At 35.4% G+C, this 14,427-nt stretch overlaps 1 long non-coding RNA gene across 1 annotated transcript; it reads right to left on the reverse strand.

Annotated features, from left to right (window-relative positions):
* Positions 1–2,531: 2,531 nt before the first annotated feature.
* LOC127871675 (uncharacterized) lies at positions 2,532–10,628 on the reverse strand. The gene is made up of 3 exons (XR_008045500.1): positions 10,496–10,628; positions 7,074–7,350; positions 2,532–3,062 (listed from the first exon to the last, which is right to left on the reverse strand). It is a non-coding gene; the product is annotated as an uncharacterized LOC127871675 (long non-coding RNA).
* Positions 10,629–14,427: the final 3,799 nt, after the last annotated feature.

The raw sequence follows: 14,427 nt of genomic DNA on the forward strand, positions 1-14,427 counted from the left end.
ATGATATTTCGAGATAAGTGAATACTCGAGTTCTTAACATTTACGTACAAATACGTCGTTTACACGTGAAATTGGTATAACAAAACAATGTTCATTTATGTTGATTTATGTTGATTGTAATTTGATATGATCGGAGGACTTAGGTGTGATTTCATGCATGCAAGACATTTAAGAAATTACAGACTCCTTATGTTGTTTTCTTTATTTACAGTCTAGTCAATTTTCTTGTTTCATGTTGAAATTCTTTTCCTAGTTTAGAGTATATAAGTATCAGAAATAAACGCTCACGTTAATCTATTACCCGCGTCGAGAAAAAATGGTCATTAGGACATATCCGAGCAGTGTAATCCAGATATGCCTCTGCATCCGTATGCTATGATGAGTATGTATGTCCATACGTGAGACAACGAGACTTTTGTGTGACTTAATAACGGCCAATGTAGATCACGTTCAGACTGCGCTAATGCACAGGCTCGTCTGGGGCTATGCTTGCCGCATATAGTATTATACCCTTATCACGTGACGCGGCTCATATCCAAGTTTCATTTTATGGACCACACGATCCAAACTTGCTCGATATGAATTCTCTAATTTAAAAAAATAACGGTTCAAGTTTTAGTTTATGGCAAAGCCTTTCAATCAAAGGACGGACATCTGCGACATTATGAAAATAGGATAATACGCATGTACATGTAAATAAATATAGTATAACCCCGCTTAATCAGAAAGTTTTCCATAATAATTATGATTACGGTACGTTTCTATAATTTTGTTACTGCTCACTCACATAAACCATTGCCCCGGCCATTTCAAAAGCAAGAAAGCAATGCAAAATGCAATCCAAACATGTCGGTGAATGTGTTTAAATTCCGAAATGACAAGCTTGCTTCTCAGAATTGGCTTGATGGATGTTAGCTCATGACATGTATTCTACATATGAGTCGTGTTCTGAGAAAATTGGGCAGAATGCATGTGCGTAAAGTGTCGTCCCAGATTAGCATGTGCAGTCCGCACAGGCTAATCAGGGACGACACTTTCCGCCTTAACTGGATTTTCGTGTAGAAGAGACTTCCATTAAACGAAAAATACCACAAAAGCGGAAAGTGTCGTCCCTGATTAGCCTGTGCGGACTGCACAGGCTTATCTGGGGTGACAATTTACGCACATACATTAAGCCCATTTTTATCAGAACGCGACTCATATTGACCTCCGTATGCCCATGTTGGCAACTAGATTACAAGATTTGTAATAGTTAAGGACATTTTAACATATCGAAATTTTTCATGGAAGCTATATAGACAGGTTAGAGCCGTTTGGATTTGCCTATAAAATGTTTGGGGCCAAGATCAATGTCATTGTTAGAAAAAATAGCCACATATATTCAGATTAATTTATTAATAACAAATTGAGTTTTTGTTATGACCCTTCGTATGAATACCTCGTATCCAGACCAAGTTTTAGATGTCATATGGGGTGTATTGGATCATGGTGAGGGGCATGATAAGTAAATAAAAAAACTTAATAATAAATCGAGCTCTCTGTATTAAAATTACTTACATGTGCACCTTATATACAATTTAGCATTGGATTGTATATGGGGTGTGAAGCGTTAAGATTTCCGTGCGTGGGTATTAAATACTTTTTACTACTTGATAACTGAAATACAAATACGTGGGTGACTTGTCTCCAGGGATTGCACAGTGGATGGGAGCGATCAAATCAATGTTGCTATTATTTGATATAAAAAAACGGTATCCACTCAAAATCAAAGATAATGTGCCTCGTAGAAGTTTATGCAAATAAGTAAAACAGTGCATTTTAAAACGTACTTAATTTACATACTAATCAAAGAGCTTGGTTAAGAACAAAAATGGCAGGAAACTCTGACAACAACTTGAAAATGATACTGCGCTGTCCTACGATAGCTCTTGTTCTTATACGTTTAACCCATTTATGCCTAGTGGACTCTCCCATCCTTCTAAATTGGATCAATTTATTTCCAAAATTAGGGATGTCTAGTATATTTATTTCTATATTTAGAATATTTCTTACAGAAATTCCTTTAAGCAAACAGTTCAGACCGCATGATGCGGCGTCTCATCTGGGTCTACGCTGTTTGCCAAGGTCTTTTTTCTAGACGCTAGGCATAAATGGGTTAATGCTATTCTGTCTACAATCTGCGTTTGTCAGTATGATAAATTATTAATAAATCTTATATTTAAAAAAGCAAATATTTAAAGCAAGCAAAATCTCTTTAAAATGCGGAAGGAAAATGCATTTAAATAATTTAATTGATATCAAATTTAGAAGACAGTCGTAAAAGTCAGTTTCAAGTGTCTTTTTGACGTAAATACTGCAATTAATTGCAAGAAAATTGTTATGCGGTAAGTTCTGTCGTTTTTGGCTAGAGAGGATTTGCAATACCTGGACAGCAATTGTTCATTAAGGAAACAGTACGATATGTTGACTAAGGTTGTGGTTAACAAAACTTACGAAATAACAGCTACTAAAGATATGATGGAAAGCGAGAGTTAACGCCATTCATTGTTTAATAAATATATAAAAAAATGAACATATACAAATTAATAAGCGCAATAAATTAAAAGTTACAATTAATACATTCTAAGCTTGTTTATTTGGATAAATTGTAAGAAAACGTGACTTTGTATGGGAAGACAAACCTTAATGCCTGTAGAAAACTGAGTTAAACTATTTCACAATGTCGTAAATATGGTAAACATATCTTTACTTCAAGATATAAACCGGCTTCAATTGATACATTGTTTGTAATTCATTATCAACTGTTAATATTGATTTCAAAACACTTCAGATCTTTCACAAATAATCGCCTCCATGTTTATTAACATCACGTAGGAAAATGATTCAACCACTTTCACGCGCATGTCTAATATCTGATCTTGACGAATCGGAACCGTTTGGCGTTTCGAATTCAAAATCGAAGTGACTCAGTTGCGTAGCCATTTATCATCGTCCGAGTCTGGAGACACTTTTAATCCGTTAATCGCACTTTCTCAATGCAGATAAAGTCGGCGAACCTCCTACTGAAAGCAAAAACAGCGCTGAATTAAGTCAAGCTATCTGAAAACAAAACCGATAAGTTGATTTTCATAACAAACGCATAATCGTAAATATTCATAAGCAACTTTTTTTTCAATATTGTAATATGCTTATAAAGTTTAACAATATCCATGCTGTCAATTAATATATATGAAAAACGTATTATAAAGCTTCGTTAAATGCCGCAAGTAAAGTTAAAAAATATACATAACGAACGTTAACAAATTAATATAAAATAATTGAACATAATAACATTTAAAGTAGCCTCTATATGTATTTTTATTGAAATCAACAATAAAATAAATCACAATAATCTGATAAACTGGCAGCTGTTGTTATTGAAATATTATTGTTCATTTAAGCAGGACGGAAACGACTTCATTTTCCCATGAAATCGGCTTTTTAGTATTGAAATGTATTCGTATCTTTGAACCACACGCGTTAACGCCTTTATACATGTTTATATACACACACAATAATACAAATGTATATATTTAGAATATATCATCTTATCTGTCAGCTGTATTTGCACAATTCATAGATACGTTATTTAGAAAGCCACAACTGAGCATATTTAACAAAAGCAAAAAGTATAAAATATGCGGAAGGAGAACGCATTTAAGTCAGTTTTAAGCGTCTTTTTGAGGTAAATTATGTCATTAATTGTGATGCATTATGTTCTGTCATTTACGACCCGCATGGTTTGCAATTTCAGGCTGGAATGTACAATAAGGAAACAGTGAGAAAATTGCAAAAAAGGAACGTTGTGGTTAAATATTAAAATAACATAACCTACCGTATTATTTCAGTGTGTTTTATGCCAAGCTCGACTCAAACAAACATCTAGGTAATTAATTTTCATTTATACAAATGCTTAATTTCCAGACACGTGTTAATGTCGGCTTTAAGTAATAAGGAAAGAAGTTCTTAGCGTATACACGGGGCATATTAGGGTTATTGACAAAGTTATGTTGAGCGTATTAATTAAACAATGTTTCTATTTATTGAAAGGCCCTTCGTCCGTCATATTGGACTTGGTGCAAAATTGTATTGCTCTAAGTCATAACTATTTCCTTTTTTATCTGTTAATCAAAGCACATAGCAAAGATTTACACCGTTTTCAATTGAGGCGATGTTTGTAATGAATGCTCAAGATTTATTAATTTCGCTTGCAAAACCCTCATGCACATGCACCACATGCACATGTTATTGCTACCCTATTACTGATTACCACGCGGACAAAAATACATCCAACTTTTGCATGCGCATATCCGATAGCTCTGCTCATGACAAATCGCAACCGATTTTCTTTTCAAATTCAAATCGAAGTGAGTCATCCAAGGACTGCATAATTTACAATAGGTGAATTTGCACGAAAGCAATTTATTTTTTCAAATGTTTGTTCAAAGTTTAGAGTGCGGGGTGAACGAACAATGTTGACGGAGTTCCCACACCTGTTGAATGAACGGCGACATTTATCATCGTGCTGGTTCGGAGACACCGTTAATCCGTTAATCTCAATTCTAGCAGTGCTAATCAAGTCGATAAAATCCCCATCTGACGTCGGCGACAACGCTGAATTTAGTCGAAACAAATGACAACCGAATTGTTTGCTATATCTAGCCGTGAAGAGTTAAAGTCACTATCACTCTCACCAATACATACGGCTACTGTATTATGCTATATAAAAACATTCGACAACAAGTAGTACCATACGATGGTTAATTACAATAGGAAGACCCTAAAAACAAGTAACATTGATGTAAAAACGTTATATTACAAGCATTCGGCAAGTTTTAAGCATCTAAATATCTAAATATCGTTCCACGATGTAATCTACTTTCGCTTTCGAGTCAGGATCGGATTCATTCGGGTTGCGTTCATTTGCATAATTTATACAAGCCATCTTCGCATTCGCTAAGTTCCAGTTACCCAGAATTCATTTTGATTTCACAGAATGATTATTCATGAGAGCTACGTCATGCTTCCGACGCTTACCGTATCCAATCTCATGTTCGCCCGTAAATGTTCGGATATTTCACGGGAGATATAAATGGAATTATTTGTGACCACAAACAAATAAAAACGAGCATATTGTATCTCGTTAAATCAATTCAACCAGACAACATCTAACGTTGAAATTTTGCATTTTGCTAAAAGGAACATTGATTTTTTTATGGGTTAGCTTTATTTAACGAAATAGTCGATATTTTTGAGCGTGATTGTTACTTTAAGAGCATCGTTTTCGTGTGCAATTGTGTTTTTTTTTGCATTTAATTTAACATGCGTTCTAATTTAGTTTCACTGTGTCCACACATAAACGCAAACTAATTGAATCATAATAGCATTTAATATAGATATACATGTATTTGAAACCAACAATACAATAATTAACGTATTTGCATGTTCAATAGTCAAATGGTATGATTGAAATTACATTATGCTATTATATTTAAACCCCAGCCATTCGGCATTTATGGTGGCATTTACAACTGGCTAGCTGTTATTGAAATGTCTGGGTAGTTTTGTAACGCACGTATGTACGACTTTATCACGAACCCTAAGATTAAACAAACCACACTTACAATTATGGGTTCGAATTTGTCATGTAAGTTATTGATTAAATATTAAAGTCCCCGTTCATAGCTATTTATATGGGCAGAATCGTAAGAAAAAGTGTCTTTATTGAGCATATCACTGAAAATCCGGTTCAAATCGGTTGAAAACAAACAATATATCGATTTTTATTTTGGGTTCGAGTACGGTAAAGTACGAAAACGACCTAATTAATATTCATGATTCGACACGTTAATTTAAACCTAAACAAACAAAATTGCGGATACTGGCGAATTTAGCGGAAAGGAGGTAAGAACAAATGCAAATACATCTGTTACAGACGGAAACTGAGTTGCAACGCTACGTTTTTGCTAAATCTATGTATTTATCTATCTTCTGCTAATATTTTTTAGCGAAAGCTAAATAAAGATATAAATTGCATAACTCACGACGCTGCAATTATTTTCGCCTATTGCATGTATTTATGATCATTTATATACTTTTTTATCGATTCAAAAACCGATTTTGACCGGGTTTTCGATTGTCAACTTCGATAACAAATACGATGTATATGCAAAACAACGATCTATTCTGCGAACTGGGACTTAAAATAAAAAAGACTAATTTTGTAAAATCGTTGACAAAGTATACGTATTGCATTTTTTTAACGACACGGATTCGAAACTTCTCAATGAACTCTGATCGGCGATATTCTTGGCTGGGATCGGTAAATACATCGTCGGCGCACAGAAACTTTATTTTCGATGGTTGATGATTTAAAAAAATGTGATTATTTTAATTATGTTTATTTATTCAATTCAAATAAATCCTCTTGTCTTTACAGTTTCGTAATCCACCAGAAGTGTGCGTTTGAAAAAACACTCCCTTATTATTTTATATGTCAACTACTTGATATAATAAATAAAAAAAAACAATACGTTGTCCAGTTAAAAAAACATCTGAGTGCAGTTGACACACGATACGTGTTTATTTGCATTTGTAGGAAACCTTGTTTCGCAAACATGTTTAAATGGTTTCCTTGTTGCCAGTGCAATCGATCAAATCTTCCATAAAATATAGTATATATACAACCGGCTAAATAAACAGGATACTATGTAGCTGAGCTTCTAAATCTGATTGCAGACGACATTATTGTAAAAGTCACGCATTTTAAGGTCATGGTATCGTCTGATCACCAATATATCACGACACGCCTTTATCTGTGCGACGACGATGTATTTACCGATCCCAGCCAAGAATATCGCCGATCAGAGTTCATTGAGAAAAATACAAGATATATTACTATTCGCCTGATAAGGGTGTCATTAGCTCGATTCGCCAATCCCAAAGTTGAAGTTAAGCAATATAAATATAAAAAAACACAGACGGCAGTGTCGAACTTTCATTCAGGAAATCCAATTTTAATTATGTAGGCTTACTATTTGTTGACGTCTGCCTTTGAAGTGTTAATCCCGGGCATTTTCAGAAGTTCATCAAGTGTTTGGGAATCGGCGTCTGCCGTGCCCGCCCATAGGACCGGTGTCGCTAACGCTTTCACCTCGGACAAAGTATCCTTTCATGGACATATTGAGCCATTCATTTTTGGTGTTTACCTTCCGACTCATTTTTCATTCAGTAGATTGCGATTATGTTTGAACAGCATGAATGTTTCGTAACATTGACATGTTTTCAAAGCCCCGAATAAGCTGTGTAAACCTGGAAATGAAATGTTTCAATGTGGCTTATTAAAACTATAAGAATTGATATTGAAATTATTTTACCAAAACGTTCTTATTGGTGACCAATCGTAGATGAGCTGTAGAACGAGTATTATTGACTAATCAGCTTACACAAGGTTAATTTAAGATCACTGATAAGACATGCGATGTCCGTGTCATTACCTGGCCACCCGATCAAAGACAAACATATCTTTTGCAGAAGTCGTCTGCATGGTCTGGACTAGCAAACTAAACGCATGTTTTTTTCGTGGATTCCTCGTGCGGGGAACCAATCAAAGTATACCTGGCATGGAAGAGTGGAACAGGTCAAACTCGTGTGATAGTTATAGGTTACAATTTGAGTGAAATGACCGATCCTTATGAAACTGTGTCATCTCCAACAATAAAGGTTATCGCAATAATTTCTATACAATACTATTGATGACTTTTATCACGATATGGCGAATTGGGAGGCTTATTGAGCTGACTATGTTTTGTCCATGTATTGCTGTTGCCTGTTACTGCTTGAAGGAAGAAATCTAAAATTAACGTGTTCGAAATTCGGCTTTGAACATTCACACCAATATAGTTTTACTTTTACGGATTTTGTTATTTCCTTAAGTCTTCAAAGAGTTCATGGTTAATGAGCGATCAGTTAAAGACTTCAACCTCGTACTTGTGTACGAGTACGAAACGCGATTTAAGAAGTGTTTTGCAATTTCTAGTCGTAAATAGTTACTTGTGCTATGCGTACCCGGTAATATGTAAAAAGTACAGAACATTGAACGTGTTTTTACAGTAGTTAAAGAAGCGGTATCACATATTTAATTCTTGATAATGAAGCTTATCATACACGTTCGGTTCACTAAAATACATGTATATCAATTCCTTTATAACTCAGTGGTATCTGCAGAACTTCAAAAAAAAAAATCTGCAAAACGTCTTCCTATGGCGTGAGTTTTAAATGTGCACTCAATGAATTCATAAGAAATCAATTTTAAAGTAACTTGCACCATAAATGTGAAGGTATAGCTAGATATTAAGTCAAATGCGTCTCATAAGTACTATAGATGCACGAGAGTTCACAGATTGTATGCATGGAAAATCAAACTCAACGTAAATGATTCCACGGATGATGCGGCGTTACAATTCAGTGAAAGCATTTCTAAAAATCAATATCAATAGCATAGCATAGAATTACACTGAAAATGTGCTTATTTTTGTTAGTTGTGTTGGTGCATTTGAACATCCCAAACCTACTTTAAAAATACATGCTATTGCTTCCTTGTGACAGTGTTTGTCAGAACTATTCTGTGACAAAGCTGTTATCTTTGATGACTCACTCTTAATTTAACTTATATCGTATTGAAAAGACGGAGGAATCTTCAACATCGTCACAAATAATCCAAAATTTAGCTATAAACAAGATTTCGTAGTATGTTTGTAAATACATAAAAGTGAAAGGGTAAACCAAAGTATCGTTGCTAAATTGTTTAGCGATTTTAAGCAACCCTCGTTCTAGCCCAAAGAAGTAAAAAACATAAATATTTTTGATAATGATAATTATATTTTATAATACAACGTTGTTCTATTATGTGTTTTTATTAATGTTCTGTAGATGAGGTCTCCTGTACAAACTTACACAGTAGTAATTATTAAGGTTTATGCTCATGGATAAGAACGCATGATAGACGAGGCCTTGTGTAGTAAATATTGTAATAACAATGGTTCTCACGCTTCTCTACATAAATGATAGCAAAACGTCTAAGGTATAGTATTTGTTACTGTAAAGAATTTATTCGTAAAGAGCAATTATGTCCACGAATTTTATAAACAAGTTTATTCTTATATTTAAATGGAGAGCAGTAACCGTTGTAAAAATGACACTACTAGTTTTAAAGAAACTAACTTTCAAGAACACCCAACAAAGACATTCTGATTAATGATCCGCTAACTTACTCGTTAACTTATTAATAAGAATGTTCATTTGTAATTATAACTTTAAGGTTTTACGTTTATACACATGCTTTCTCACTATGTTCAAAAGAAAAAAGAAGAGGACGAAGACGAAGAAGAATATGATGATGATGATGATGATGATGGCCATCATCATCATTTCATTATTATTATTCTTTCTGTTTCAATGTATTATTCTACATTTGCTTCTTTGGCCAATTTTGACATCCGATGTTACATGCACAACGGAGCAACGGCTGCGAATCGAAGTCGAACAAATAAAGAACACAACAGGACATCACTAGCGCTTTTATTTACTCACCGTTTTACCCTGCCCCTGACACTTAAAAATCAAATTTGTAATACCAGATCTTAAATTTCTTTAACAAGTCTCTTAACAGTTCACCTGGCGTACCCTAATGCTAATAAGCGTTTAAAGTAATTTAAATATTTGTATAGTACTTCAAGTTCATATTTCAAAGGTCGTTGACCATTGAATTGTTGTCGCATTCATGTGTTGGTCTCTTATAACAGTGTTTATGTGATACTGCGTTTGTACAATAATTGATAGGAAAGTCCTAACGTAATAGAAGGATGAACCTGGTGACGTTGACTTCAACAAATCCTTAGTTTTAACCCATTTATGTCTAGTGGACTCTCCCATTCTTCTAAATTGGATCAATTTATTTCCAAAATTAGGGATTTCTAGTATAGTATTTCTATATTTAGAAGATTTCTTACAGAAATTCCTTTAGGCAAACAGCGCAGACCCTGATGAGACGCCGCATCATGCGGCGTCTCATCTGGGTCTACGCTGTTTGTCAAGGCCTTTTTTCTAGACGCTAGGCATAAATGGGTTAATGTAAGAATTGTTTTGAACTTCGTAGTTGCTTTCTCGTAGCTTGTAACGAATCTGTCCGCCCACACATGAAATTGAGATGACTATGTTTGAATACTTATACAATCATGTATGAAGCATAATCCATGTGTTTATGAATTTGGGTGTGGGCTTACTTAAATAGGTGGACAAATGATTACTGTTCTTATGCAACTTATTCTTATGCAATTGGAATAAATAATGAAATGCTTAGCATCATCAACTTAAAAAATGGGATTCAATTGTGTCCATATGATAATCAAAAGAAATAAACAAACAAACAAACAGCAGTGTATTTCAAACTACCTACTTGTTAACGATCAATGCTCTTCAGACGAAGTGCACTAATCCATTCTGCCAGGAAAATGCCCATGACTTTCACCAAAAACTACACGGTGACTCTGGAAGTCCTACGTAAAGCAAGATTAACAAGTACCGGTAGTATGTTGCTTACTAAAACCAGCTTATTTACGTAAGCGCAGTCAGTTTGTGTTGTCAGCTGCAAGTATTGTATCTGACATTGTAGTATACCCTGCGTATGATCTGACTCGTTGTGAGTTGAATAACAAAAAGCACATCGACATCGAGGTTGCATAGGTTTGTAATTGATTAGGAACTTAATCATATAGCTTAACAGGCAATAAATATAAGAGAATAACTTTCGTGTCTATAATAACTAATAAAATATAGTTTTCGAGCTACCAGCCGAGCCTTCGTTAGCATGAGTGGGTGGGAAACAAATATTATTATAAATATCGGCGTAATACTTCATTTATCATTTTATTATTGATGTTAGTCGTATTTGTCATTATCTAATTTATGTTCATCAAACATGTATTTAGCTGTATTTAATTTAAAGCAGTAATGATACCTTAAACTCACGTGACCGAACTATGAACATCATGGCCCTTCATAATTTGTTTTGTTTATAAAACTGCAGAAACCGTTTTGTTCCGTAAGTTGTGCTATATGTATTTTTGATTATTCAGTATTGATTAAAATGGAAAGAACATGACATAAACAGCAACGAGAGTCTCGCTTTGTTACATTTTAACAAGGGACAAACTATCTCTCAGTGTCTTGCATAACTTTTGAGACCCGTGTTCTGAAACGCATTTCCTTTGAAACATATCTGAAAATGCTACCTATGTTTGCTTAGAATATGTAATAGAAAGCGTTTGTTTAAGTTAATATCTTATTTGCTGCTTGTCTTCACAAATGTTTGTTCCGTTTTAACTGAATCAGTCGCATATTCAGTCTCAAACCGGTCGTCAATCTTTTAACTACTCACACTTTTTTTGCTGAAGCTTAGACAATCTACATAGGAAATCAAATCAAAGGAAAATAAAAGGTTTTACTATATTGTCATTAATGGACGGCCATTTTCAGCACATTATCCTACAAGGGAAATCCTGCCTGTGTGGTAGAATTCTACTCGAATATAGCCAATCCATATCGACAGAGTTGTGATTTATTCGCTAGTTAGATTATAATGATCAAAATTATACCCCGGCCAGTTGAGTGAGCTGTTATTGATTCAGATAGGAAAATAAATCATAACATGGTCCGCCAGCTATAATACCACACACGGATTTTATGGGCTTCAAGCGATATTGATACTCAAAAACGAAAACATAACTGAGTGACACTATAAACGGCACTGTTTTGTTTACACGCTTCGGTTTAAGGTGAGATTTAAATTCGAGCTTTGTAGATAATACCATAATTTATTCATTGTTTTATCCAAATTACTGGACCACGGTCTTTTCGAAAACCTTCCATGACTTTCAATGTAGTTTTTTTATTTAACGAGCGACACACTTGTGTTCAATCGGAGTTTAGGGTGACTCGATCAATGAAGGCTTTGGATGCAATCGAGCTATAGTAATTTCAATTCAACTGAACAAATCGGGTCTTTTTGCCAACACAATGTAAATAAATGTGTTTACGAAAACATATATTATGACAAGAGTTTATGAAATGCAGACGGCTATTGATAAACCGTGAGAATGAAGCATGCCTGTGAATGTACGTATTAAAATTCAGCGAAGCCCATACAAAAACTCCTGTTTGGCAGTTATGAATTCGGTCGATGTCGCACATATTTATCCCCACGCTGAAAAGCGTGGGGATATTGTGGTTATCTCTGCCGTCCGTCTGTCCGTCCGTCCTGGCCACTATCTCCTCCTACACGATAGCACTAGAACCTTGAAACTTACACACATGGTAGCTATGAGCATATGTGCGACCCTGCACTATTCGGAATTTTGATCTGACCCCTGGGTCAAAAGTTATGGGGGTTTGGGTGGTGCCAGGTCAGAGATTTTCACTTATCTTTATGCCCCCGGTATGGTGCATTGGCCATAACGTTTGCAATATTGAAGATAGCAACTTGATATAATGATATTTGGCATGCATGTGTATCTCATGGAGCTGCACATTTTTGGTGGCTAAACATTAAGGTCAAGGTCATCCTTCAAGGTAAAAAAACAAATCTAAGGGAAGTAATAAGCTTTTAAGGGAGGTAAGTAAATAATCTGCCAAATGATATAACAAATTTAAATAAATCAAAGCGGTGCATAGAGTTACACATAGAGTTACACAGTAGTGCAGGTCGGACCATAAAGACTTCGTGAAGAGGCCGGTAGGACATGAAAATAAACTCTTGATACACACACACAATTACACAGTAGTGGCGCAGAGATGTATTTAGTATTCAATTGTTTGTGTTAACTCATCTGTGAAATGGTTTAGCTCATCCATCTATTGTTTATACAAGGGATTATAAAATATTGGCGCAAAGGGACACCTGTATATGACAGAAGAGATAGAATGCAGTCAAGCATACAAAGCATGAGAAAATCATGGAAAAGAGCCTCAAGAATCTATAACAGGGCTGAAACTTTCACTTTGTTCGATTACAATTTTAGACTCATTACTGAAAATCTGTTAAAATGTTCAAGTGGGAAAAATGTGAGAAACAATTTAAAGCAAGATGGACTTTGAACAGGCACATCAAAGACAGACATGAAATTCAACATATTCATTGTTGTGTACAAGATTGCGATAGAAAATTTCTGAGACGCTACTATTTAGTCAACCATTTTACCTCAAAACATAACTTTTCCAAAACAGAAGCAATAAGATTGGCGATAAGAGAGCATGTTCAGCCATCTCATAAGTCATTCCAATAAGGATGACATGTACATAATTGACTACAGTGAAGTTATTTTATTATTAGATTTGTTAGGAGAGCAGGATGAGGAGAAATTAGGGTATAGATTTTCACTCATTTTTAGGTTATTTTACATAAACTTCTTCATTTCTACACCGAATTACTTCAAATTTATACTGAACATCTCTTATGACAATACGGTCAATCTCAACTATGCATGGCCCCCATTACCAACCCTGGGGCGCCCCTGAGTCAAACATGCGGCGTGGGGATACGCGTCGGCCTCTGCCGCCAATTTCTAGTTATCCCCACGCTTTTTGAAAAAAAGGTGGGGATATTGTGGTTATCTCCGCCGTCCGTCCGTCCGTCTGTCTGTCTGTCTGTCTGTCCGTCCGTCCTGGCCACTATCTCCTCCTACACTAAAAGCACTAGAACCTTGAAACTTACACACATGGTAGCTATGAGCATATGTGCGACCCTGCACTATTTGGAATTTTGATCTGACCCCTGGGTCAAAAGTTATAGCGGTTGGGGTGGGGCCGCGTCAGAAATTATCACTCATTTTTTTAGGTTATTTTACATATACTTCTTTATTTCTACACCGATTCACTTCAAATTGATACTGGACCTCTCTTATGACAATACGGTCAATCTCAACCATGCATGGCCCCATTCCCAACCCTGGGGCGCCCCGCCCACATAGGCCACACCCACCAAAAATTTCCATTTACTATATTTTTTTCATTTCTACACGGATTCACTTCAAATTGATACTGAACTTTTGTTATGACATTAGGGTCAATCTCAACTATGCATGGCCCCAATCCCAACCCTGGGGCGCCCGCCCACATAGGCCACACCCACCAAAAAATTCCATTTACTATAATTTTTTTCATTTCTACACGGATTCACTTCAAATTGATACTGAACTTCTCTTATGACATTAGGGTCAATCTCAACTATGCATGGCCCCATAACCAACCCTGGGGCCCCGCCCACATAGACCACACCCACCCAAAATTGCCTTTACTATAATTTCTTCATTTCTACACCGATTCACTTCAAAT

This window comes from Dreissena polymorpha, chromosome 3 (genome assembly GCF_020536995.1).
Source record: "Dreissena polymorpha isolate Duluth1 chromosome 3, UMN_Dpol_1.0, whole genome shotgun sequence".
NCBI lineage: Eukaryota > Metazoa > Mollusca > Bivalvia > Myida > Dreissenidae > Dreissena > Dreissena polymorpha.